Source organism: Oncorhynchus clarkii, unplaced genomic scaffold, assembly GCF_045791955.1.
Source record: "Oncorhynchus clarkii lewisi isolate Uvic-CL-2024 unplaced genomic scaffold, UVic_Ocla_1.0 unplaced_contig_2112_pilon_pilon, whole genome shotgun sequence".
In the NCBI taxonomy this organism is placed as follows: domain Eukaryota; kingdom Metazoa; phylum Chordata; class Actinopteri; order Salmoniformes; family Salmonidae; genus Oncorhynchus; species Oncorhynchus clarkii.
Genome location: NW_027259648.1, coordinates 1 through 26,286, shown reverse-complemented (window position 1 = coordinate 26,286; position 26,286 = coordinate 1). Strand labels below are relative to the sequence as shown.

At 46.0% G+C, this 26,286-nt stretch overlaps 18 non-coding genes across 18 annotated transcripts; all 18 read right to left on the bottom strand.

Annotated features, from left to right (window-relative positions):
* Window positions 1–2,259: 2,259 nt before the first annotated feature.
* On the bottom strand, window positions 2,260–2,331 carry trnae-cuc (transfer RNA glutamic acid (anticodon CUC)). The gene has a single exon. It is a non-coding gene; the product is annotated as a tRNA-Glu (tRNA).
* Window positions 2,332–3,486: 1,155 nt separating this feature from the next.
* On the bottom strand, window positions 3,487–3,558 carry trnae-cuc (transfer RNA glutamic acid (anticodon CUC)). The gene has a single exon. It is a non-coding gene; the product is annotated as a tRNA-Glu (tRNA).
* A 1,540-nt stretch (window positions 3,559–5,098) lies between these two features.
* trnae-cuc (transfer RNA glutamic acid (anticodon CUC)) lies at window positions 5,099–5,170 on the bottom strand. Its single transcript has one exon. It is a non-coding gene; the product is annotated as a tRNA-Glu (tRNA).
* A 1,165-nt stretch (window positions 5,171–6,335) lies between these two features.
* trnae-cuc (transfer RNA glutamic acid (anticodon CUC)) lies at window positions 6,336–6,407 on the bottom strand. The gene has a single exon. It is a non-coding gene; the product is annotated as a tRNA-Glu (tRNA).
* A 975-nt stretch (window positions 6,408–7,382) lies between these two features.
* trnae-cuc (transfer RNA glutamic acid (anticodon CUC)) lies at window positions 7,383–7,454 on the bottom strand. The gene has a single exon. It is a non-coding gene; the product is annotated as a tRNA-Glu (tRNA).
* Window positions 7,455–7,563: 109 nt separating this feature from the next.
* trnae-cuc (transfer RNA glutamic acid (anticodon CUC)) lies at window positions 7,564–7,635 on the bottom strand. The gene has a single exon. It is a non-coding gene; the product is annotated as a tRNA-Glu (tRNA).
* Window positions 7,636–7,744: 109 nt separating this feature from the next.
* Window positions 7,745–7,816, bottom strand: trnae-cuc (transfer RNA glutamic acid (anticodon CUC)). The gene has a single exon. It is a non-coding gene; the product is annotated as a tRNA-Glu (tRNA).
* A 1,235-nt stretch (window positions 7,817–9,051) lies between these two features.
* Window positions 9,052–9,123, bottom strand: trnae-cuc (transfer RNA glutamic acid (anticodon CUC)). The gene has a single exon. It is a non-coding gene; the product is annotated as a tRNA-Glu (tRNA).
* A 1,164-nt stretch (window positions 9,124–10,287) lies between these two features.
* On the bottom strand, window positions 10,288–10,359 carry trnae-cuc (transfer RNA glutamic acid (anticodon CUC)). The gene has a single exon. It is a non-coding gene; the product is annotated as a tRNA-Glu (tRNA).
* A 1,144-nt stretch (window positions 10,360–11,503) lies between these two features.
* Window positions 11,504–11,575, bottom strand: trnae-cuc (transfer RNA glutamic acid (anticodon CUC)). Its single transcript has one exon. It is a non-coding gene; the product is annotated as a tRNA-Glu (tRNA).
* A 3,269-nt stretch (window positions 11,576–14,844) lies between these two features.
* trnae-cuc (transfer RNA glutamic acid (anticodon CUC)) lies at window positions 14,845–14,916 on the bottom strand. Its single transcript has one exon. It is a non-coding gene; the product is annotated as a tRNA-Glu (tRNA).
* Window positions 14,917–15,925: 1,009 nt separating this feature from the next.
* On the bottom strand, window positions 15,926–15,997 carry trnae-cuc (transfer RNA glutamic acid (anticodon CUC)). The gene has a single exon. It is a non-coding gene; the product is annotated as a tRNA-Glu (tRNA).
* Window positions 15,998–17,161: 1,164 nt separating this feature from the next.
* trnae-cuc (transfer RNA glutamic acid (anticodon CUC)) lies at window positions 17,162–17,233 on the bottom strand. The gene has a single exon. It is a non-coding gene; the product is annotated as a tRNA-Glu (tRNA).
* A 109-nt stretch (window positions 17,234–17,342) lies between these two features.
* Window positions 17,343–17,414, bottom strand: trnae-cuc (transfer RNA glutamic acid (anticodon CUC)). The gene has a single exon. It is a non-coding gene; the product is annotated as a tRNA-Glu (tRNA).
* A 2,933-nt stretch (window positions 17,415–20,347) lies between these two features.
* On the bottom strand, window positions 20,348–20,419 carry trnae-cuc (transfer RNA glutamic acid (anticodon CUC)). The gene has a single exon. It is a non-coding gene; the product is annotated as a tRNA-Glu (tRNA).
* Window positions 20,420–22,110: 1,691 nt separating this feature from the next.
* On the bottom strand, window positions 22,111–22,182 carry trnae-cuc (transfer RNA glutamic acid (anticodon CUC)). The gene has a single exon. It is a non-coding gene; the product is annotated as a tRNA-Glu (tRNA).
* Window positions 22,183–24,394: 2,212 nt separating this feature from the next.
* Window positions 24,395–24,466, bottom strand: trnae-cuc (transfer RNA glutamic acid (anticodon CUC)). Its single transcript has one exon. It is a non-coding gene; the product is annotated as a tRNA-Glu (tRNA).
* A 1,169-nt stretch (window positions 24,467–25,635) lies between these two features.
* Window positions 25,636–25,707, bottom strand: trnae-cuc (transfer RNA glutamic acid (anticodon CUC)). The gene has a single exon. It is a non-coding gene; the product is annotated as a tRNA-Glu (tRNA).
* Window positions 25,708–26,286: the final 579 nt, after the last annotated feature.

Below are 26,286 nucleotides of genomic sequence, written 5' to 3'. Positions count from 1 at the left end.
ACCCTACCCTTCAATTTCCAAACGCCTGAAGGTACCTCGCTCATCTGTAGAAACAATAGTACGCAAGTATAAACACCATGGGACCACGCAGGAGTCATACCGCTCAGGAAGGAGACTCGTTCTGTCTCCTAGAGTTGAACATACTTTGGGTCGAAAAGTGCAAATCCATCCCAGAACAACAGCAAAGGACCTTGTGAAGATGCTGGAGGAAACAGGTACAAAATGGTCTATATCCACAGGCAAACGAGTCCTATATCGAACAGGGCCGAAGAATACATCCCAACCGTCCCAACCGTGAAGCACAGCATACATCCCAACATCCCAACCGTGAAGCACAGCATCATGTTGTGGGGGTGCTTTGCTGCAGGAGGGTCTGGTGCACCACTAGAACACCTGGGAAGGACACTGCAGGGCAAATCAGTTTGCATTTTGAAGTGGTACATATGTGCGACAACCTACTAAATTCATAGTGACAGGTTGCACAAGTAAACAAGGAGCATATACTATTTCCCTGACCGGGAATCGAACCCAGGCCGCAGCGGTGAGAGCGCCGAATCCTAACCACTAGACCACCAGGGAAGGGTCCTACAGTGCAAATTGGTTCCCAGTGTGAGCTGGTACATATGTGCGATAAACTTCCATATTCATAGTGACAGGTTGCACAAGTAAACATGTAGCAAAAGAGTAGTTCCCTGACCGGGAATCGAACACGGGCCGCGGCGGTGAGAGCGCCGAATCCTAACCACTAGACCACCAGGGAAGGGTCCTACAGTGCAAATTGGTTCCCAGTGTGAGCTGGTACATATGTGCGATAAACTTCCATATTCATAGTGACAGGTTGCACAAGTAAACATGTAGCAAAAGAGTAGTTCCCTGACCGGGAATCGAACCCGGGCCGCGGCGGTGAGAGCGCCGAATCCTAAACACTAGACCACCAGGGAAGGGTCCTACAGTGCAAATTGGTTCCCAGTGTGAGCTGGTACATATGTGCGATAAACTTCCATATTCATAGTGACAGGTTGCACAAGTAAACATGTAGCAAAAGAGTAGTTCCCTGACCGGGAATCGAATCCTAACCACTAGACCACCAGGGAAGGGTACTAGAGTGAAAATCGGTTCCCAGTGTGAGCTGGTACATACAGTTGAAGTTGTAAGTTTCCATCCACTTAGGCTGGAGTCATTAAAACCTGTTTGTCAACCCCTCCACACATTTCTTGTTAACAAACTATAGTTTTGGCAGTCGGTTAGGACATCTACTTTGTGCATGACACAAGTAATTTTTCCAACAATTGTTTACAGACCGATTATTTCACTTATAATTCAGTGTATCACAAATCCAGTGGGTCAGAAGTTTACATACACTAAGTTGGCTGTGCCTTTAAACAGTTTGGAAAATTCCCGAAAATGATGTCATGGCTTAGAAGCTTAGAAGCTTCTGATAGGTTAATTGACATCCTTTGAGTCAATTGGAGGTGTACCTGTAGATGTATTTCAAGGCCTACCTTCAAACTTAGTGCCTCTTTGCTTGACTCCATGGGAAAACCAAAGGAAATCAGCCAAGACCTCAGAAAAAAAATGTAGACCTCCACAAATCTGGTTCATCCTTGGGAGCAATTTCCAAACGCCTGAAGGTACCTCGCTCATCTGTAGAAACAATAGTACGCAAGTATAAACGCCATGGGACCACACAGGAGTCATACCGCTCAGGAAGGAGACTCGTTCTGTCTCCTAGAGATGAACGTACTTTGGGTCGAAAAGTGCAAATCCATCCCAGAACAACAGCAAAGGACCTTGTGAAGATGCTGGAGGAAACAGGTACAAAATGGTCTATATCCACAGGCAAACTAGTCCTATATCGAACAGGGGGAGGCTCCCAAGCCGAAGAACACATCCCAACCGTGAAGCACAGCATCATGTTGTGGGGGTGCTTTGCTGCAGGAGGGTCTGGTGCACCACTAGAACACCTGGGAAGGACACTGCAGGGCAAATCAGTTTGCAATTTGAAGTGGTACATATGTGCGACAACCTACTAAATTCATAGTGACAGGTTGCACAAGTAAACAAGGAGCATAGACTATTTCCCTGACCGGGAATCGAACCCGGGCCGCAGCGGTGAGAGCGCCGAATCCTAACCACTAGACCACCAGGGAAGGGTCCTACAGTGCAAATTGGTTCCCAGTGTGAGCTGGTACATATGTGCGATAACCTTCCATATTCATAGTGACAGGTTGCACAAGTAAACATGTAGCAAAAGAGTAGTTCCCTGACCGGGAATCGAACCCGGGCCGCGGCGGTGAGAGCGCCGAATCCTAACCACTAGACCACCAGGGAAGGGTACTAGAGTAAAAATCGGTTCCCAGTGTGAGCTGGTACATACAGTTGAAGTCGTAAGTTTCCATCCACTTAGGCTGGAGTCATTAAAACCTGTTTGTCAACCCCTCCACACATTTCTTGTTAACAAACTATAGTTTTGGCAGTCGGTTAGGACATCTACTTTGTGCATGACACAAGTAATTTTTCCAACAATTGTTTACAGACCGATTATTTCACTTATAAATCAGTGTATCACAAATCCAGTGGGTCAGAAGTTTACATACACTAAGTTGGCTGTGCCTTTAAACAGTTTGGAAAATTCCCGAAAATGATGTCATGGCTTAGAAGCTTAGAAGCTTCTGATAGGTTAATTGACATCCTTTGAGTCAATTGGAGGTGTACCTGTAGATGTATTTCAAGGCCTACCTTCAAACTCAGTGCCTCTTTGCTTGACTCCATGGGAAAACCAAAGGAAATCAGCCAAGACCTCAGAAAAAAATGTAGACCTCCACAAATCTGGTTCATCCTTGGGAGCAATTTCCAAACGCCTGAAGGTACCTCGCTCATCTGTAGAAACAATAGTACGCAAGTATAAACACCATGGGACCACGCAGGAGCCATACCGCTCAGGAAGGAGACTCGTTCTGTCTCCTAGAGATGAACGTACTTTGGGTCGAAAAGTGCAAATCCATCCCAGAACAACAGCAAAGGACCTTGTGAAGATGCTGGAGGAAACAGGTACAAAATGGTCTATATCCACAGGCAAACAAGTCCTATATCGAACACAGCAAGCCGAAGAACACATCCCAACCGTGAAGCACAGCATCATGTTGTGGGGGTGCTTTGCTGCAGGAGGGTCTGGTGCACCACTAGAACACCTGGGAAGGACACTGCAGGGCAAATCAGTTTGCAATTTGAAGTGGTACATATGTGCGACAACCTACTAAATTCATAGTGACAGGTTGCACAAGTAAACAAGGAGCATAGACTATTTCCCTGACCGGGAATCGAACCCGGGCCGCGGCGGTGAGAGCACCAAATCCTAACCACTAGACCACCAGGGAAGAGTCCTACAGTGCAAATTGGTTCCCAGTGTGAGCTGGTACATATGTGCGATAACCTTCCATATTCATAGTGACAGGTTGCACAAGTGAACATGTAGCAAAAGAGTAGTTCCCTGACCGGGAATCGAACCCGGGCCGCGGCGGTGAGAGCGCCGAATCCTAACCACTAGACCACCAGGGAAGGGTACTAGAGTGAAAATCGGTTCCCAGTGTGAGCTGGTACATACAGTTGAAGTCGTAAGTTTCCATCCACTTAGGTTGGAGTCATTAAAACCTGTTTGTCAACCCCTCCACACATTTCTTGTTAACAAACTATAGTTTTGGCAGTCGGTTAGGACATCTACTTTGTGCATGACACAAGTAATTTTTCCAACAATTGTTTACAGACCGATTATTTCACTTATAATTCAGTGTATCACAAATCCAGTGGGTCAGAAGTTTACATACACTAAGTTGGCTGTGCCTTTAAACAGTTTGGAAAATTCCCGAAAATGATGTCATGGCTTAGAAGCTTAGAAGCTTCTGATAGGTTAAATGACATCCTTTGAGTCAATTGGAGGTGTACCTGTAGATGTATTTCAAGGCCTACCTTCAAACTCAGTGCCTCTTTGCTTGACTCCATGGGAAAACCAAAGGAAATCAGCCAAGACCTCAGAAAAAAAATGTAGACCTCCACAAATCTGGTTCATCCTTGGGAGCAATTTCCAAACGCCTGAAGGTACCTCGCTCATCTGTAGAAACAATAGTACGCAAGTATAAACACCATGGGTGAGAGCGCCGAATCCTAACCACTAGACCACCAGGGAAGGGTCCTACAGTGCAAATTGGTTCCCAGTGTGAGCTGGTACATATGTGCGATAACCTTCCATATTCATAGTGACAGGTTGCACAAGTAAACATGTAGCAAAAGAGTAGTTCTCTGACCGGGAATCGAACCCGGGCCGCGGCGGTGAGAGCGCCGAATCCTAACCACTAGACCACCAGGGAAGGGTACTAGAGTGAAAATCGGTTCCCAGTGTGAGCTGGTACATACAGTTGAAGTCGTAAGTTTCCATCCACTTAGGCTGGAGTCATTAAAACCTGTTTGTCAACCCCTCCACACATTTCTTGTTAACAAACTATAGTTTTGGCAGTCGGTTAGGACATCTACTTTGTGCATGACACAAGTAATTTTTCCAACAATTGTTTACAGACCGATTATTTCACTTATAATTCAGTGTATCACAAATCCAGTGGGTCAGAAGTTTACATACACTAAGTTGGCTGTGCCTTTAAACAGTTTGGAAAATTCCCGAAAATGATGTCATGGCTTAGAAGCTTAGAAGCTTCTGATAGGTTAAATGACATCCTTTGAGTCAATTGGAGGTGTACCTGTAGATGTATTTCAAGGCCTACCTTCAAACTCAGTGCCTCTTTGCTTGACTCCATGGGAAAACCAAAGGAAATCAGCCAAGACCTCAGAAAAAAAATGTAGACCTCCACAAATCTGGTTCATCCTTGGGAGCAATTTCCAAACGCCTGAAGGTACCTCGCTCATCTGTAGAAACAATAGTACGCAAGTATAAACACCATGGGTGAGAGCGCCGAATCCTAACCACTAGACCACCAGGGAAGGGTCCTACAGTGCAAATTGGTTCCCAGTGTGAGCTGGTACATATGTGCGATAACCTTCCATATTCATAGTGACAGGTTGCACAAGTAAACATGTAGCAAAAGAGTAGTTCCCTGACCGGGAATCGAACCCGGGCCGCGGCGGTGAGAGCGCCGAATCCTAACCACTAGACCACCAGGGAAGGGTACTAGAGTGAAAATCGGTTCCCAGTGTGAGCTGGTACATACAGTTGAAGTCGTAAGTTTCCATCCACTTAGGCTGGAGTCATTAAAACCTGTTTGTCAACCCCTCCACACATTTCTTGTTAACAAACTATAGTTTTGGCAGTCGGTTAGGACATCTACTTTGTGCATGACACAAGTAATTTTTCCAACAATTGTTTACAGACCAATTATTTCACTTATAATTCAGTGTATCACAAATCCAGTGGGTCAGAAGTTTACATACACTAAGTTGGCTGTGCCTTTAAACAGTTTGGAAAATTCCCGAAAATGATGTCATGGCTTAGAAGCTTAGAAGCTTCTGATAGGTTAATTGACATCCTTTGAGTCAATTGGAGGTGTACCTGTAGATGTATTTCAAGGCCTACCTTCAAACTCAGTGCCTCTTTGCTTGACTCCATGGGAAAACCAAAGGAAATCAGCCAAGACCTCAGAAAAAAAATGTAGACCTCCACAAATCTGGTTCATCCTTGGGAGCAATTTCCAAACGCCTGAAGGTACCTCGCTCATCTGTAGAAACAATAGTACGCAAGTATAAACACCATGGGACCACGCAGGAGTCATACCGCTCAGGAAGGAGACTCGTTCTGTCTCCTAGAGATGAACGTACTTTGGGTCGAAAAGTGCAAATCCATCCCAGAACAACAGCAAAGGACCTTGTGAAGATGCTGGAGGAAACAGGTACAAAATGGTCTATATCCACAGGCAAACTAGTCCTATATCGAACAGGGGGAGGCTCCCAAGCCGAAGAACACATCCCAACCGTGAAGCACAGCATCATGTTGTGGGGGTGCTTTGCTGCAGGAGGGTCTGGTGCACCACTAGAACACCTGGGAAGGACACTGCAGGGCAAATCAGTTTGCAATTTGAAGTGGTACATATGTGCGACAACCTACTAAATTCATAGTGACAGGTTGCACAAGTAAACAAGGAGCATAGACTATTTCCCTGACCGGGAATCGAACCCGGGCCGCAGCGGTGAGAGCGCCGAATCCTAACCACTAGACCACCAGGGAAGGGTCCTACAGTGCAAATTGGTTCCCAGTGTGAGCTGGTACATATGTGCGATAACCTTCCATATTCATAGTGACAGGTTGCACAAGTAAACATGTAGCAAAAGAGTAGTTCCCTGACCGGGAATCGAACCCGGGCCGCGGCGGTGAGAGCGCCGAATCCTAACCACTAGACCACCAGGGAAGGGTACTAGAGTGAAAATCGGTTCCCAGTGTGAGCTGGTACATACAGTTGAAGTTGTAAGTTTCCATCCACTTAGGCTGGAGTCATTAAAACCTGTTTGTCAACCCCTCCACACATTTCTTGTTAACAAACTATAGTTTTGGCAGTCGGTTAGGACATCTACTTTGTGCATGACACAAGTAATTTTTCCAACAATTGTTTACAGACCGATTATTTCACTTATAATTCAGTGTATCACAAATCCAGTGGGTCAGAAGTTTACATACACTAAGTTGGCTGTGCCTTTAAACAGTTTGGAAAATTCCCGAAAATGATGTCATGGCTTAGAAGCTTAGAAGCTTCTGATAGGTTAATTGACATCCTTTGAGTCAATTGGAGGTGTACCTGTAGATGTATTTCAAGGCCTACCTTCAAACTCAGTGCCTCTTTGCTTGACTCCATGGGAAAACCAAAGGAAATCAGCCAAGACCTCAGAAAAAAAATGTAGACCTCCACAAATCTGGTTCATCCTTGGGAGCAATTTCCAAACGCCTGAAGGTACCTCGCTCATCTGTAGAAACAATAGTACGCAAGTATAAACACCATGGGACCACGCAGGAGTCATACCGCTCAGGAAGGAGACTCGTTCTGTCTCCTAGAGATGAACGTACTTTGGGTCGAAAAGTGCAAATCCATCCCAGAACAACAGCAAAGGAACTTGTGAAGATGCTGGAGGAAACAGGTACAAAATGGTCTATATCCACAGGCAAACGAGTCCTATATCGAACTGGGGAAGCCGAAGAACACATCCCAACCGTGAAGCACAGCATCATGTTGTGGGGGTGCTTTGCTGCAGGAGGGTCTGGTGCACCACTAGAACACCTGGGAAGGACACTGCAGGGCAAATCAGTTTGCAATTTGAAGTGGTACATATGTGCGACAACCTACTAAATTCATAGTGACAGGTTGCACAAGTAAACAAGGAGCATAGACTATTTCCCTGACCGGGAATCGAACCCGGGCCGCGGCGGTGAGAGCGCCGAATCCTAACCACTAGACCACCAGGGAAGGGTCCTACAGTGCAAATTGGTTCCCAGTGTGAGCTGGTACATATGTGCGATAACTTTCCAAATTCATAGTGACAGGTTACACAAGTAAACATGTAGCAAAAGAGTAGTTCCCTGACCGGGAATCGAACCCGGGCCGCGGCGGTGAGAGCGCCGAATCCTAACCACTAGACCACCAGGGAAGGGTCCTACAGTGCAAATTGGTTCCCAGTGTGAGCTGGTACATATGTGCGATAACTTTCTATATTCATAGTGACAGGTTGCACAAGTAAACATGTAGCAAAAGAGTAGTTCCCTGACCGGGAATCGAACCCGGGCCGCGGCGGTGAGAGCGCCGAATCCTAACCACTAGACCACCAGGGAAGGGTACTAGAGTGAAAATCGGTTCCCAGTGTGAGCTGGTACATACAGTTGAAGTCGTAAGTTTCCATCCACTTAGGCTGGAGTCATTAAAACCTGTTTGTCAACCCCTCCACACATTTCTTGTTAACAAACTATAGTTTTGGCAGTCGGTTAGGACATCTACTTTGTGCATGACACAAGTAATTTTTCCAACAATTGTTTACAGACCGATTATTTCACTTATAATTCAGTGTATCACAAATCCAGTGGGTCAGAAGTTTACATACACTAAGTTGGCTGTGCCTTTAAACAGTTTGGAAAATTCCCGAAAATGATGTCATGGCTTAGAAGCTTAGAAGCTTCTGATAGGTTAATTGACATCCTTTGAGTCAATTGGAGGTGTACCTGTAGATGTATTTCAAGGCCTACCTTCAAACTCAGTGCCTCTTTGCTTGACTCCATGGGAAAACCAAAGGAAATCAGCCAAGACCTCAGAAAAAAAATGTAGACCTCCACAAATCTGGTTCATCCTTGGGAGCAATTTCCAAACGCCTGAAGGTACCTCGCTCATCTGTAGAAACAATAGTACGCAAGTATAAACACCATGGGACCACGCAGGAGTCATACCGCTCAGGAAGGAGACTCGTTCTGTCTCCTAGAGATGAACGTACTTTGGGTCGAAAAGTGCAAATCCATCCCAGAACAACAGCAAAGGACCTTGTGAAGATGCTGGAGGAAACAGGTACAAAATGGTCTATATCCACAGGCAAACGAGTCCTATATCGAACAGGGGGAGGCTCCCAAGCCGAAGAACACATCCCAACCGTGAAGCACAGCATCATGTTGTGGGGGTGCTTTGCTGCAGGAGGGTCTGGTGCACCACTAGAACACCTGGGAAGGACACTGCAGGGCAAATCAGTTTGCAATTTGAAGTGGTACATATGTGCGACAACCTACTAAATTCATAGTGACAGGTTGCACAAGTAAACAAGGAGCATAGACTATTTCCCTGACCGGGAATCGAACCCGGACCACCAGGGAAGGGTCCTACAGTGCAAATTGGTTCCCAGTGTGAGCTGGTACATATGTGCGATAACCCAAATTCATAGTGACAGGTCACAAGTAAACCACCCTAGACCACCAGGGAAGGGTCCTACAGTGCAAATTGGTTCCCAGTGTGAGCTGGTACATATGTGCGATAACCTTCCATATTCATAGTGACAGGTTGCACAAGTAAACATGTAGCAAAAGAGTAGTTCCCTGACCGGGAATCGAACCCGGGCCGCGGCGGTGAGAGCGCCGAATCCTAACCACTAGACCACCAGGGAAGGGTACTAGAGTGAAAATCGGTTCCCAGTGTGAGCTGGTACATACAGTTGAAGTCGTAAGTTTCCATCCACTTAGGCTGGAGTCATTAAAACCTGTTTGTCAACCCCTCCACACATTTCTTGTTAACAAACTATAGTTTTGGCAGTCGGTTAGGACATCTACTTTGTGCATGACACAAGTAATTTTTCCAACAATTGTTTACAGACCGATTATTTCACTTATAATTCAGTGTATCACAAATCCAGTGGGTCAGAAGTTTACATACACTAAGTTGGCTGTGCCTTTAAACAGTTTGGAAAATTCCCGAAAATGATGTCATGGCTTAGAAGCTTAGAAGCTTCTGATAGGTTAATTGACATCCTTTGAGTCAATTGGAGGTGTACCTGTAGATGTATTTCAAGGCCTACCTTCAAACTCAGTGCCTCTTTGCTTGACTCCATGGGAAAACCAAAGGAAATCAGCCAAGACCTCAGAAAAAAAATGTAGACCTCCACAAATCTGGTTCATCCTTGGGAGCAATTTCCAAACGCCTGAAGGTACCTCGCTCATCTGTAGAAACAATAGTACGCAAGTATAAACACCATGGGACCACGCAGGAGTCATACCGCTCAGGAAGGAGACTCGTTCTGTCTCCTAGAGATGAACGTACTTTGGGTCGAAAAGTGCAAATCCATCCCAGAACAACAGCAAAGGACCTTGTGAAGATGCTGGAGGAAACAGGTACAAAATGGTCTATATCCACAGGCAAACGAGTCCTATATCGAACTGGGGAGGCTCCCAAGCCGAAGAACACATCCCAACCGTGAAGCACAGCATCATGTTGTGGGGGTGCTTTGCTGCAGGAGGGTCTGGTGCACCACTAGAACACCTGGGAAGGACACTGCAGGGCAAATCAGTTTGCAATTTGAAGTGGTACATATGTGCGACAACCTACTAAATTCATAGTGACAGGTTGCACAAGTAAACAAGGAGCATAGACTATTTCCCTGACCGGGAATCGAACCCGGGCCGCAGCGGTGAGAGCGCCGAATCCTAACCACTAGACCACCAGGGAAGGGTCCTACAGTGCAAATTGGTTCCCAGTGTGAGCTGGTACATATGTGCGATAACCTTCCATATTCATAGTGACAGGTTGCACAAGTAAACATGTAGCAAAAGAGTAGTTCCCTGACCGGGAATCGAACCCGGGCCGCGGCGGTGAGAGCGCCGAATCCTAACCACTAGACCACCAGGGAAGGGTACTAGAGTGAAAATCGGTTCCCAGTGTGAGCTGGTACATACAGTTGAAGTCGTAAGTTTCCATCCACTTAGGCTGGAGTCATTAAAACCTGTTTGTCAACCCCTCCACACATTTCTTGTTAACAAACTATAGTTTTGGCAGTCGGTTAGGACATCTACTTTGTGCATGACACAAGTAATTTTTCCAACAATTGTTTACAGACCGATTATTTCACTTATAATTCAGTGTATCACAAATCCAGTGGGTCAGAAGTTTACATACACTAAGTTGGCTGTGCCTTTAAACAGTTTGGAAAATTCCCGAAAATGATGTCATGACTTAGAAGCTTAGAAGCTTCTGATAGGTTAATTGACATCCTTTGAGTCAATTGGAGGTGTACCTGTAGATGTATTTCAAGGCCTACCTTCAAACTCAGTGCCTCTTTGCTTGACTCCATGGGAAAACCAAAGGAAATCAGCCAAGACCTCAGAAAAAAATGTAGACCTCCACAAATCTGGTTCATCCTTGGGAGCAATTTCCAAACGCCTGAAGGTACCTCGCTCATCTGTAGAAACAATAGTACGCAAGTATAAACATCATGGGACCACGCAGGAGTCATACCGCTCAGGAAGGAGACTCGTTCTGTCTCCTAGAGATGAACGTACTTTGGGTCGAAAAGTGCAAATCCATCCCAGAACAACAGCAAAGGACCTTGTGAAGATGCTGGAGGAAACAGGTACAAAATGGTCTATATCCACAGGCAAACGAGTCCTATATCGAACACAGCAAGCCGAAGAACACATCCCAACCGTGAAGCACAGCATCATGTTGTGGGGGTGCTTTGCTGCAGGAGGGTCTGGTGCACCACTAGAACACCTGGGAAGGACACTGCAGGGCAAATCAGTTTGCAATTTGAAGTGCGACAACCTACTAAATTCATAGTGACAGGTTGCACAAGTAAACAAGGAGCATAGACTATTTCCCTGACCGGGAATCAAACCCGGGCCGCGGCGGTGAGAGCGCCGAATCCTAACCACTAGACCACCAGGGAAGGGTCCTACAGTGCAAATTGGTTCCCAGTGTGAGCTGGTACATATGTGCGATAACCTTCCATATTCATAGTGACAGGTTGCACAAGTAAACATGTAGCAAAAGAGTAGTTCCCTGACCGGGAATCGAACCCGGGCCGCGGCGGTGAGAGCGCCGAATCCTAACCACTAGACCACCAGGGAAGGGTACTAGAGTGAAAATCGGTTCCCAGTGTGAGCTGGTACATACAGTTGAAGTCGTAAGTTTCCATCCACTTAGGCTGGAGTCATTAAAACCTGTTTGTCAACCCCTCCACACATTTCTTGTTAACAAACTATAGTTTTGGCAGTCGGTTAGGACATCTACTTTGTGCATGACACAAGTAATTTTTCCAACAATTGTTTACAGACCGATTATTTCACTTATAATTCAGTGTATCACAAATCCAGTGGGTCAGAAGTTTACATACACTAAGTTGGCTGTGCCTTTAAACAGTTTGGAAAATTCCCGAAAATGATGTCATGGCTTAGAAGCTTAGAAGCTTCTGATAGGTTAATTGACATCCTTTGAGTCAATTGGAGGTGTACCTGTAGATGTATTTCAAGGCCTACCTTCAAACTCAGTGCCTCTTTGCTTGACTCCATGGGAAAACCAAAGGAAATCAGCCAAGACCTCAGAAAAAAAATGTAGACCTCCACAAATCTGGTTCATCCTTGGGAGCAATTTCCAAACGCCTCAAGGTACCTCGCTCATCTGTAGAAACAATAGTACGCAAGTATAAACACCATGGGACCACGCAGGAGTCATACCGCTCAGGAAGGAGACTCGTTCTGTCTCCTAGAGATGAACGTACTTTGGGTCGAAAAGTGCAAATCCATCCCAGAACAACAGCAAAGGACCTTGTGAAGATGCTGGAGGAAACAGGTACAAAATGGTCTATATCCACGGGCAAACAAGTCCTATATCGAACACAGCAAGCCGAAGAACACATCCCAACCGTGAAGCACAGCATCATGTTGTGGGGGTGCTTTGCTGCAGGAGGGTCTGGTGCACCACTAGAACACCTGGGAAGGACACTGCAGGGCAAATCAGTTTGCAATTTGAAGTGGTACATATGTGCGACAACCTACTAAATTTATAGTGACAGGTTGCACAAGTAAACAAGGAGCATAGACTATTTCCCTGACCGGGAATCGAACCCAGGCCGCGGCGGTGAGAGCGCCGAATCCTAACCACTAGACCACCAGGGAAGGGTCCTACAGCGCAAATTGGTTCCCAGTGTGAGCTGGTACATACAGTTGAAGTCGTAAGTTTCCATCCACTTAGGCTGGAGTCATTAAAACCTGTTTGTCAACCCCTCCACACATTTCTTGTTAACAAACTATAGTTTTGGCAGTCGTTTAGGACATCTACTTTGTGCATGACACAAGTAATTGTTCCAACAATTGTTTACAGACCGATTATTTCACTTATAATTCAGTGTATCACAAATCCAGTGGGTCAGAAGTTTACATACACTAAGTTGGCTGTGCCTTTAAACAGTTTGGAATATTCCCGAAAATGATGTCATGGCTTAGAAGCTTAGAAGCTTCTGATAGGTTAATTGACATCCTTTGAGTCAATTGGAGGTGTACCTGTAGATGTATTTCAAGGCCTACCTTCAAACTCAGTGCCTCTTTGCTTGAATCCATGGGAAAACCAAAGGAAATCAGCCAAGACCTCAGAAAAAAAATGTAGACCTCCACAAATCTGGTTCATCCTTGGGAGCAATTTCCAAACGCCTGAAGGTACCTCGCTCATCTGTAGAAACAATAGTACGCAAGTATAAACACCATGGGACCACGCAGGAGTCATACCGCTCAGGAAGGAGACTCGTTCTGTCTCCTAGAGATGAACGTACTTTGGGTCGAAAAGTGCAAATCCATCCCAGAACAACAGCAAAGGACCTTGTGAAGATGCTGGAGGAAACAGGTACAAAATGGTCTATATCCACAGGCAAACGAGTCCTATATCGAAGAGGGGGAGGCTCGCAAGCCGAAGAACACATCCCAACCGTGAAGCACAGCATCATGTTGTGGGGGTGCTTTGCTGCAGGAGGGTCTGGTGCACCACTAGAACACCTGGGAAGGACACTGCAGGGCAAATCAGTTTGCAATTTGAAGTGGTACATATGTGCGACAACCTACTAAATTCATAGTGACAGGTTGCACAAGTAAACAAGGAGCATAGACTATTTCCCTGACCAGGAATCGAACCCAGGCCGCGGCGGTGAGAGCGCCGAATCCTAACCACTAGACCACCAGGGAAGGGTCCTACAGTGCAAATTGGTTCCCAGTGTGAGCTGGTACATACAGTTGAAGTCGTAAGTTTCCATCCACTTAGGCTGGAGTCATTAAAACCTGTTTGTCAACCCCTCCACACATTTCTTGTTAACAAACTATAGTTTTGGCAGTCGGTTAGGACATCTACTTTGTGCATGACACAAGTAATTTTTCCAACAATTGTTTACAGACCGATTATTTCACTTATAATTCAGTGTATCACAAATCCAGTGGGTCAGAAGTTTACATACACTAAGTTGGCTGTGCCTTTAAACAGTTTGGAAAATTCCCGAAAATGATGTCATGGCTTAGAAGCTTAGAAGCTTCTGATAGGTTAATTGACATCCTTTGAGTCAATTGGAGGTGTACCTGTAGATGTATTTCAAGGCCTACCTTCAAACTCAGTGCCTCTTTGCTTGACTCCATGGGAAAACCAAAGGAAATCAGCCAAGACCTCAGAAAAAAAATGTAGACCTCCACAAATCTGGTTCATCCTTGGGAGCAATTTCCAAACGCCTGAAGGTACCTCGCTCATCTGTAGAAACAATAGTACGCAAGTATAAACACCATGGGACCACGCAGGAGTCATACCGCTCAGGAAGGAGGACTCGTTCTGTCTCCTAGAGATGAACGTACTTTGGGTCGAAAAGTGCAAATCCATCCCAGAACAACAGCAAAGGACCTTGTGAAGATGCTGGAGGAAACAGGTACAAAATGGTCTATATCCACAGGCAAACGAGTCCTATATCGAACAGGGGGAGGCTCCCAAGCCGAAGAACACATCCCAACCGTGAAGCACAGCATCATGTTGTGGGGGTGCTTTGCTGCAGGAGGGTCTGGTGCACCACTAGAACACCTGGGAAGGACACTGCAGGGCAAATCAGTTTGCAATTTGAAGTGGTACATATGTGCGACAACCTACTAAATTCATAGTGACAGGTTGCACAAGTAAACAAGGAGCATAGATTATTTCCCTGACCGGGAATCGAACCCGGGCCGCAGCGGTGAGAGCGCCGAATCCTAACCACTAGACCACCAGGGAAGGGTCCTACAGTGCAAATTGGTTCCCAGTGTGAGCTAGTACATATGTGCGATAACCTTCCATATTCATAGTGACAGGTTGCACAAGTAAACATGTAGCAAAAGAGTTGTTCCCTGACCGGGAATCGAACCCGGGCCGCGGCGGTGAGAGCGCCGAATCCTAACCACTAGACCACCAGGGAAGGGTACTAGAGTGAAAATCGGTTCCCAGTGTGAGCTGGTACATACAGTTGAAGTCGTAAGTTTCCATCCACTTAGGCTGGAGTCATTAAAACCTGTTTGTCAACCCCTCCACACATTTCTTGTTAACAAACTATAGTTTTGGCAGTCGGTTAGGACATCTACTTTGTGCATGACACAAGTAATTTTTCCAACAATTGTTTACAGACCGATTATTTCACTTATAATTCAGTGTATCACAAATCCAGTGGGTCAGAAGTTTACATACACTAAGTTGGCTGTGCCTTTAAACAGTTTGGAAAATTCCCGAAAATGATGTCATGGCTTAGAAGCTTAGAAGCTTCTGATAGGTTAATTGACATCCTTTGAGTCAATTGGAGGTGTACCTGTAGATGTATTTCAAGGCCTACCTTCAAACTCAGTGCCTCTTTGCTTGGGACCACGCAGGAGTCATACCGCTCAGGAAGGAGACTCGTTCTGTCTCCTAGAGATGAACGTACTTTGGGTCGAAAAGTGCAAATCCATCCCAGAACAACAGCAAAGGACCTTGTGAAGATGCTGGAGGAAACAGGTACAAAATGGTCTATATCCACAGGCAAACGAGTCCTATATCGAACAGGGGGAGGCTCCCAAGCCGAAGAACACATCCCAACCGTGAAGCACAGCATCATGTTGTGGGGGTGCTTTGCTGCAGGAGGGTCTGGTGCACCACTAGAACACCTGGGAAGGACACTGCAGGGCAAATCAGTTTGCAATTTGAAGTGGTACATATGTGCGACAACCTACTAAATAGTGACAGGTTGCACAAGTAAACAAGGAGCATAGACTATTTCCCTGACCGGGAATCTAACCCGGGCCGCGGCGGTGAGAGCGCCGAATCCTAACCACTAGACCACCAGGGAAGGGTCCTACAGTGCAAATTGGTTCCCAGTGTGAGCTGGTACATATGTGCGATAACTTTCCAAATTCATAGTGACAGGTTACACAAGTAAACATGTAGCAAAAGAGTAGTTCCCTGACCGGGAATCGAACCCGGGCCGCGGCGGTGAGAGCGCCGAATCCTAACCACTAGACCACCAGGGAAGGGTCCTACAGTGCAAATTGGTTCCCAGTGTGAGCTGGTACATATGTGCGATAACTTTCCTATTCATAGTGACAGGTTGCACAAGTAAACATGTAGCAAAAGAGTAGTTCCCTGACCGGGAATCGAACCCGGGCCGCGGCGGTGAGAGCGCCAAATCCTAACCACTAGACCACCAGGGAAGGGTACTAGAGTGAAAATCGGTTCCCAGTGTGAGCTGGTACATACAGTTGAAGTCGTAAGTTTCCATCCACTTAGGCTGGAGTCATTAAAACCTGTTTGTCAACCCCTCCACACATTTCTTGTTAACAAACTATAGTTTTGGCAGTCGGTTAGGACATCTACTTTGTGCATGACACAAGTAATTTTTCCAACAATTGTTTACAGACCGATTATTTCACTTATAATTCAGTGTATCACAAATCCAGTGGGTCAGAAGTTTACATACACTAAGTTGGCTGTGCCTTTAAACAGTTTGGAAAATTCCCGAAAATGATGTCATGGCTTAGAAGCTTAGAAGCTTCTGATAGGTTAATTGACATCCTTTGAGTCAATTGGAGGTGTACCTGTAGATGTATTTCAAGGCCTACCTTCAAACTCAGTGCCTCTTTGCTTGACTCCATGGGAAAACCAAAGGAAATCAGCCAAGACCTCAGAAAAAAAATGTAGACCTCCACAAATCTGGTTCATCCTTGGGAGCAATTTCCAAACGCCTGAAGGTACCTCGCTCATCTGTAGAAACAATAGTACGCAAGTATAAACACCATGGGACCATGCAGGAGTCATACCGCTCAGGAAGGAGACTCGTTCTGTCTCCTAGAGATGAACGTACTTTGGGTCGAAAAGTGCAAATCCATCCCAGAACAACAGCAAAGGACCTTGTGAAGATGCTGGAGGAAACAGGTACAAAATGGTCTATATCCACAGGCAAACGAGTCCTATATCGAACTGGGGGAGGCTCCCAAGCCGAAGAACACATCCCAACCGTGAAGCACAGCATCATGTTGTGGGGGTGCTTTGCTGCAGGAGGGTCTGGTGCACCACTAGAACACCTGGGAAGGACACTGCAGGGCAAATCAGTTTGCAATTTGAAGTGGTACATATGTGCGACAACCTACTAAATTCATAGTGACAGGTTGCACAAGTAAACAAGGAGCATAGACTATTTCCCTGACCGGGAATCGAACCCGGGCCGCGGCGGTGAGAGCGCCGAATCCTAACCACTAGACCACCAGGGAAGGGTCCTACAGTGCAAATTGGTTCCCAGTGTGAGCTGGTACATATGTGCGATAACCTTCCATATTCATAGTGACAGGTTGCACAAGTAAACATGTAGCAAAAGAGTAGTTCCCTGACCGGGAATCGAACCCGGGCCGCGGCGGTGAGAGCGCCGAATCCTAACCACTAGACCACCAGGGAAGGGTACTAGAGTGAAAATCGGTTCCCAGTGTGAGCTGGTACATACAGTTGAAGTCGTAAGTTTCCATCCACTTAGGCTGGAGTCATTAAAACCTGTTTGTCAACCCCTCCACACATTTCTTGTTAACAAACTATAGTTTTGGCAGTCGGTTAGGACATCTACTTTGTGCATGACACAAGTAATTTTTCCAACAATTGTTTACAGACCGATTATTTCACTTATAATTCAGTGTATCACAAATCCAGTGGGTCAGAAGTTTACATACACTAAGTTGGCTGTGCCTTTAAACAGTTTGGAAAATTCCCGAAAATGATGTCATGGCTTAGAAGCTTAGAAGCTTCTGATAGGTGAATTGACATCCTTTGAGTCAATTGGAGGTGTACCTGTAGATGTATTTCAAGGCCTACCTTCAAACTCAGTGCCTCTTTGCTTGACTCCATGGGAAAACCAAAGGAAATCAGCCAAGACCTCAGAAAAAAAATGTAGACCTCCACAAATCTGGTTCATCCTTGGGAGCAATTTCCAAACGCCTGAAGGTACCTCGCTCATCTGTAGAAACAATAGTACGCAAGTATAAACACCATGGGACCACGCAGGAGTCATACCGCTCAGGAAGGAGACTCGTTCTGTCTCCTAGAGATGAACGTACTTTGGGTCGAAAAGTGCAAATCCATCCCAGAACAACAGCAAAGGACCTTGTGAAGATGCTGGAGGAAACAGGTACAAAATGGTCTATATCCACAGGCAAACGAGTCCTATATCGAACAGGGCCGAAGAATACATCCCAACCGTCCCAACCGTGAAGCACAGCATACATCCCAACATCCCAACCGTGAAGCACAGCATCATGTTGTGGGGGTGCTTTGCTGCAGGAGGGTCTGGTGCACCACTAGAACACCTGGGAAGGACACTGCAGGGCAAATCAGTTTGCATTTTGAAGTGGTACATATGTGCGACAACCTACTAAATTCATAGTGACAGGTTGCACAAGTAAACAAGGAGCATATACTATTTCCCTGACCGGGAATCGAACCCAGGCCGCAGCGGTGAGAGCGCCGAATCCTAACCACTAGACCACCAGGGAAGGGTCCTACAGTGCAAATTGGTTCCCAGTGTGAGCTGGTACATATGTGCGATAAACTTCCATATTCATAGTGACAGGTTGCACAAGTAAACATGTAGCAAAAGAGTAGTTCCCTGACCGGGAATCGAACACGGGCCGCGGCGGTGAGAGCGCCGAATCCTAACCACTAGACCACCAGGGAAGGGTAGATGCTGCAGGAAACAGGTACAAAATGGTCTATATCCACAGGCAAACAAGTCCTATATCGAACACAGCAAGCCGAAGAACACATCCCAACCGTGAAGCACAGCATCATGTTGTGGGGGTGCTTTGCTGCAGGAGGGTCTGGTGCACCACTAGAACACCTGGGGAAGGACCTACAGTGCAAATTGGTTCCCAGTGTGAGCTGGTACATATGTGCGATAAACTTCCATATTCATAGTGACAGGTTGCACAAGTAAACATGTAGCAAAAGAGTAGTTCCCTGACCGGGAATCGAACCCGGGCCGCGGCGGTGAGAGCGCCGAATCCTAAACACTAGACCACCAGGGAAGGGTCCTACAGTGCAAATTGGTTCCCAGTGTGAGCTGGTACATATGTGCGATAAACTTCCATATTCATAGTGACAGGTTGCACAAGTAAACATGTAGCAAAAGAGTAGTTCCCTGACCGGGAATCGAATCCTAACCACTAGACCACCAGGGAAGGGTACTAGAGTGAAAATCGGTTCCCAGTGTGAGCTGGTACATACAGTTGAAGTCGTAAGTTTCCATCCACTTAGGCTGGAGTCATTAAAACCTGTTTGTCAACCCCTCCACACATTTCTTGTTAACAAACTATAGTTTTGGCAGTCGGTTAGGACATCTACTTTGTGCATGACACAAGTAATTTTTCCAACAATTGTTTACAGACCGATTATTTCACTTATAATTCAGTGTATCACAAATCCAGTGGGTCAGAAGTTTACATACACTAAGTTGGCTGTGCCTTTAAACAGTTTGGAAAATTCCCGAAAATGATGTCATGGCTTAGAAGCTTAGAAGCTTCTGATAGGTTAATTGACATCCTTTGAGTCAATTGGAGGTGTACCTGTAGATGTATTTCAAGGCCTACCTTCAAACTTAGTGCCTCTTTGCTTGACTCCATGGGAAAACCAAAGGAAATCAGCCAAGACCTCAGAAAAAAAATGTAGACCTCCACAAATCTGGTTCATCCTTGGGAGCAATTTCCAAACGCCTGAAGGTACCTCGCTCATCTGTAGAAACAATAGTACGCAAGTATAAACACCATGGGACCACGCAGGAGTCATACCGCTCAGGAAGGAGACTCGTTCTGTCTCCTAGAGATGAACGTACTTTGGGTCGAAAAGTGCAAATCCATCCCAGAACAACAGCAAAGGACCTTGTGAAGATGCTGGAGGAAACAGGTACAAAATGGTCTATATCCACAGGCAAACGAGTCCTATATCGAACAGGGGGAGGCTCCAAGCCGAAGAACACATCCCAACCGTGAAGCACAGCATCATGTTGTGGGGGTGCTTTGCTGCAGGAGGGTCTGGTGCACCACTAGAACACCTGGGAAGGACACTGCAGGGCAAATCAGTTTGCAATTTGAAGTGGTACATATGTGCGACAACCTACTAAATTCATAGTGACAGGTTGCACAAGTAAACAAGGAGCATAGACTATTTCCCTGACCGGGAATCGAACCCGGGCCGCAGCGGTGAGAGCGCCGAATCCTAACCACTAGACCACCAGGGAAGGGTCCTACAGTGCAAATTGGTTCCCAGTGTGAGCTGGTACATATGTGCGATAACCTTCCATATTCATAGTGACAGGTTGCACAAGTAAACATGTAGCAAAAGAGTAGTTCCCTGACCGGGAATCGAACCCGGGCCGCGGCGGTGAGAGCGCCGAATCCTAACCACTAGACCACCAGGGAAGGGTAGATGCTGCAGGAAACAGGTACAAAATGGTCTATATCCACAGGCAAACAAGTCCTATATCGAACACAGCAAGCCGAAGAACACATCCCAACCGTGAAGCACAGCATCATGTTGTGGGGGTGCTTTGCTGCAGGAGGGTCTGGTGCACCACTAGAACACCTGGGAAGGACACTGCAGGGCAAATCAGTTTGCAATTTGAAGTGGTACATACGTGCAACAACCTACTAAATTCATAGTGACAGGTTGCACAAGTAAACAAGGAGCATAGACTATTTCCCTGACCGGGAATCGAACCCGGGCCGCGGCGGTGAGAGCGCCGAATCCTAACCACTTGACCACCAGGGAAGGGTCGCACAGTGCAAATTGGTTCCCAGTGTGAGCTGGTACATATGTGCGATAACCTTCCATATTCATAGTGACAGGTTGCACAAGTAAACATGTAGCAAAAGAGTAGTTCCCTGACCGGGAATCAAACCCGGGCCGCGGCGGTGAGAACGCCAAATCCTAACCACTAGACCACCAGGGAAGGGTACTAGAGTGAAAATCGGTTCCCAGTGTGAGCTGGTACATACAGTTGAAGTCGTAAGTTTCCATCCACTTAGGCTGGAGTCATTAAAACCTGTTTGTCAACCCCTCCACACATTTCTTGTTAACAAACTATAGTTTTGGCAGTCGGTTAGGACATCTACTTTGTGCATGACACAAGTAATTTTTCCAACAATTGTTTACAGACCGATTATTTCACTTATAAATCAGTGTATCACAAATCCAGTGGGTCAGAAGTTTACATACACTAAGTTGGCTGTGCCTTTAAACAGTTTGGAAAATTCCCGAAAATGATGTCATGGCTTAGAAGCTTAGAAGCTTCTGATAGGTTAATTGACATCCTTTGAGTCAATTGGAGGTGTACCTGTAGATGTATTTCAAGGCCTACCTTCAAACTCAGTGCCTCTTTGCTTGACTCCATGGGAAAACCAAAGGAAATCAGCCAAGACCTCAGAAAAAAAATGTAGACCTCCACAAATCTGGTTCATCCTTGGGAGCAATTTCCAAACGCCTGAAGGTACCTCGCTCATCTGTAGAAACAATAGTACGCAAGTATAAACGCCATGGGACCACGCAGGAGTCATACCGCTCAGGAAGGAGACTCGTTCTGTCTCCTAGAGATGAACGTACTTTGGGTCGAAAAGTGCAAATCCATCCCAGAACAACAGCAAAGGACCTTGTGAAGATGCTGGAGGAAACAGGTACAAAATGGTCTATATCCACAGGCAAACGAGTCCTATATCGAACACAGGCTCCCAAGCCGAAGAACACATCCCAACCGTGAAGCACAGCATCATGTTGTGGGGGTGCTTTGCTGCAGGAGGGTCTGGTGCACCACTAGAACACCTGGGAAGGACACTGCAGGGCAAATCAGTTTGCAATTTGAAGTGGTACATATGTGCGACAACCTACTAAATTCATAGTGACAGGTTGCACAAGTAAACAAGGAGCATAGACTATTTCCCTGACCGGGAATCGAACCCGGGCCGCGGCGGTGAGAGCACCAAATCCTAACCACTAGACCACCAGGGAAGGGTCCTACAGTGCAAATTGGTTCCCAGTGTGAGCTGGTACATATGTGCGATAACCTTCCATATTCATAGTGACAGGTTGCACAAGTAAACATGTAGCAAAAGAGTAGTTCCCTGACCGGGAATCGAACCCGGGCCGCGGCGGTGAGAGCGCCGAATCCTAACCACTAGACCACCAGGGAAGGGTACTAGAGTGAAAATCGGTTCCCAGTGTGAGCTGGTACATACAGTTGAAGTCGTAAGTTTCCATCCACTTAGGTTGGAGTCATTAAAACCTGTTTGTCAACCCCTCCACACATTTCTTGTTAACAAACTATAGTTTTGGCAGTCGGTTAGGACATCTACTTTGTGCATGACACAAGTAATTTTTCCAACAATTGTTTACAGACCGATTATTTCACTTATAATTCAGTGTATCACAAATCCAGTGGGTCAGAAGTTTACATACACTAAGTTGGCTGTGCCTTTAAACAGTTTGGAAAATTCCCGAAAATGATGTCATGGCTTAGAAGCTTAGAAGCTTCTGATAGGTTAAATGACATCCGTTGAGTCAATTGGAGGTGTACCTGTAGATGTATTTCAAGGCCTACCTTCAAACTCAGTGCCTCTTTGCTTGACTCCATGGGAAAACCAAAGGAAATCAGCCAAGACCTCAGAAAAAAAATGTAGACCTCCACAAATCTGGTTCATCCTTGGGAGCAATTTCCAAACGCCTGAAGGTACCTCGCTCATCTGTAGAAACAATAGTACGCAAGTATAAACACCATGGGACCACGCAGGAGTCATACCGCTCAGGAAGGAGACTCGTTCTGTCTCCTAGAGATGAAAGTACTTTGGGTCGAAAAGTGCAAATCCATCCCAGAACAACAGCAAAGGACCTTGTGAAGATGCTGGAGGAAACAGGTACAAAATGGTCTATATCCACAGGCAAACAAGTCCTATATCGAACACAGCAAGCCGAAGAACACATCCCAACCGTGAAGCACAGCATCATGTTGTGGGGGTGCTTTGCTGCAGGAGGGTCTGGTGCACCACTAGAACACCTGGGAAGGACACTGCAGGGCAAATCAGTTTGCAATTTGAAGTGGTACATATGTGCGACAACCTACTAAATTCATAGTGACAGGTTGCACAAGTAAACAAGGAGCATAGACTATTTCCCTGACCGGGAATCGAACCCAGGCCGCGGCGGTGAGAGCGCCGAATCCTAACCACTAGACCACCAGGGAAGGGTCCTACAGCGCAAATTGGTTCCCAGTGTGAGCTGGTACATACAGTTGAAGTCGTAAGTTTCCATCCACTTAGGCTGGAGTCATTAAAACCTGTTTGTCAACCCCTCCACACATTTCTTGTTAACAAACTATAGTTTTGGCAGTCGGTTAGGACATCTACTTTGTGCATGACACAAGTAATTTTTCCAACAATTGTTTACAGACCGATTATTTCACTTATAATTCAGTGTATCACAAATCCAGTGGGTCAGAAGTTTACATACACTAAGTTGGCTGTGCCTTTAAACAGTTTGGAAAATTCCCGAAAATGATGTCATGGCTTAGAAGCTTAGAAGCTTCTGATAGGTTAATTGACATCCTTTGAGTCAATTGGAGGTGTACCTGTAGATGTATTTCAAGGCCTACCTTCAAACTCAGTGCCTCTTTGCTTGACTCCATGGGAAAACCAAAGGAAATCAGCCAAGACCTCAGAAAAAAAATGTAGACCTCCACAAATCTGGTTCATCCTTGGGAGCAATTTCCAAACGCCTGAAGGTACCTCGCTCATCTGTAGAAACAATAGTACGCAAGTATAAACACCATGGGACCACGCAGGAGTCATACCGCTCAGGAAGGAGACTCGTTCTGTCTCCTAGAGATGAACGTACTTTGGGTCGAAAAGTGCAAATCCATCCCAGAACAACAGCAAAGGACCTTGTGAAGATGCTGGAGGAAACAGGTACAAAATGGTCTATATCCACAGGCAAACGAGTCCTATATCGAACAGGCGGAGGCTCCCAAGCCGAAGAACACATCCCAACCGTGAAGCACAGCATCATGTTGTGGGGGTGCTTTGCTGCAGGAGGGTCTGGTGCACCACTAGAACACCTGGGAAGGACACTGCAGGGCAAATCAGTTTGCAATTTGAAGTGGTACATATGTGCGACAACCTACTAAATTCATAGTGACAGGTTGCACAAGTAAACAAGGAGCATAGACTATTTCCCTGACCGGGAATCGAACCCGGGCCGCGGCGGTGAGAGCACCGAATCCTAACCACTAGACCACCAGGGAAGGGTCCTACAGTGCAAATTGGTTCCCAGTGTGAGCTGGTACATATGTGCGATAACTTTCCATATTCATAGTGACAGGTTGCACAAGTAAACATGTAGCAAAAGAGTAGTTCCCTGACCGGGAATCGAACCCGGGCCGCGGCGGTGAGAGCGCCGAATCCTAACCACTAGACCACCAGGGAAGGGTACTAGAGTGCAAATTGGTTCCCAGTGTGAGCTGGTACATATGTGCGATAACCTTCCATATTCATAGTGACAGGTTGCACAAGTAAACATGTAGCAAAAGAGTAGTTCCCTGACCGGGAATCGAACCCGGTCCGTGGCGGTGAGAGCACCTAATCCTAACCACTAGACCACTAGGGAAGGGTCCTACAGTGCAAATTGGTTCCCAGTGTGAGCTGGTACATACAGTTGAAGTCGTAAGTTTCCATCCACTTAGGCTGGAGTCATTAAAACCTGTTTGTCAACCCCTCCACACATTTCTTGTTAACAAACTATAGTTTTGGCAGTCGGTTAGGACATCTACTTTGTGCATGACACAAGTAATTTTTCCAACAATTGTTTACAGACCGATTATTTCACTTATAATTCAGTGTATCACAAATCCAGTGGGTCAGAAGTTTACATACACTAAGCTGGCTGTGCCTTTAAACAGTTTGGAAAATTCCCGAAAATGATGTCATGGCTTAGAAGCTTAGAAGCTTCTGATAGGTTAATTGACATCCTTTGAGTCAATTGGAGGTGTACCTGTAGATGTATTTCAAGGCCTACCGTCAAACTCAGTGCCTCTTTGCTTGACTCCATGGGAAAACCAAAGGAAATCAGCCAAGACCTCAGAAAAAAAATGTAGACCTCCACAAATCTGGTTCAACAGCAAAGGACCTTGTGAAGATGCTGGAGGAAACAGGTACAAAATGGTCTATATCCACAGGCAAACGAGTCCTATATCGAACAGGGGGAGGCTCCCAAGCCGAAGAACACATCCCAACCGTGAAGCACAGCATCATGTTGTGGGGGTGCTTTGCTGCAGGAGGGTCTGGTGCACCACTAGAACACCTGGGAAGGACACTGCAGGGCAAATCAGTTTGCAATTTGAAGTGGTACATATGTGCGACAACCTACTAAATTCATAGTGACAGGTTGCACAAGTAAACAAGGAGCATAGACTATTTCCCTGACTGGGAATCGAACCCGGGCCGCGGCGGTGAGAGCACCGAATCCTAACCACTAGACCACCAGGGAAGGGTCCTACAGTGCAAATTGGTTCCCAGTGTGAGCTGGTACATATGTGCGATAACTTTCCATATTCATAGTGACAGGTTGCACAAGTAAACATGTAGCAAAAGAGTAGTTCCCTGACCGGGAATCGAACCCGGGCCGCGGCGGTGAGAGCGCCGAATCCTAACCACTAGACCACCAGGGAAGGGTACTAGAGTGAAAATCGGTTCCCAGTGTGAGCTGGTACATACAGTTGAAGTCGTAAGTTTCCATCCACTTAGGCTGGAGTCATTAAAACCTGTTTGTCAACCCCTCCACACATTTCTTGTTAACAAACTATAGTTTTGGCAGTCGGTTAGGACATCTACTTTGTGCATGACACAAGTAATTTTTCCAACAATTGTTTACAGACCGATTATTTCACTTATAATTCAGTGTATCACAAATCCAGTGGGTCAGAAGTTTACATACACTAAGTTGGCTGTGCCTTTAAACAGTTTGGAAAATTCCCGAAAATGATGTCATGGCTTAGAAGCTTAGAAGCTTCTGATAGGTTAATTGACATCCTTTGAGTCAATTGGAGGTGTACCTGTAGATGTATTTCAAGGCCTACCTTCAAACTCAGTGCCTCTTTGCTTGACTCCATGGGAAAACCAAAGGAAATCAGCCAAGACCTCAGAAAAAAAATGTAGACCTCCACAAATCTGGTTCATCCTTGGGAGCAATTTCCAAACGCCTGAAGGTACCTCGCTCATCTGTAGAAACAATAGTACGCAAGTATAAA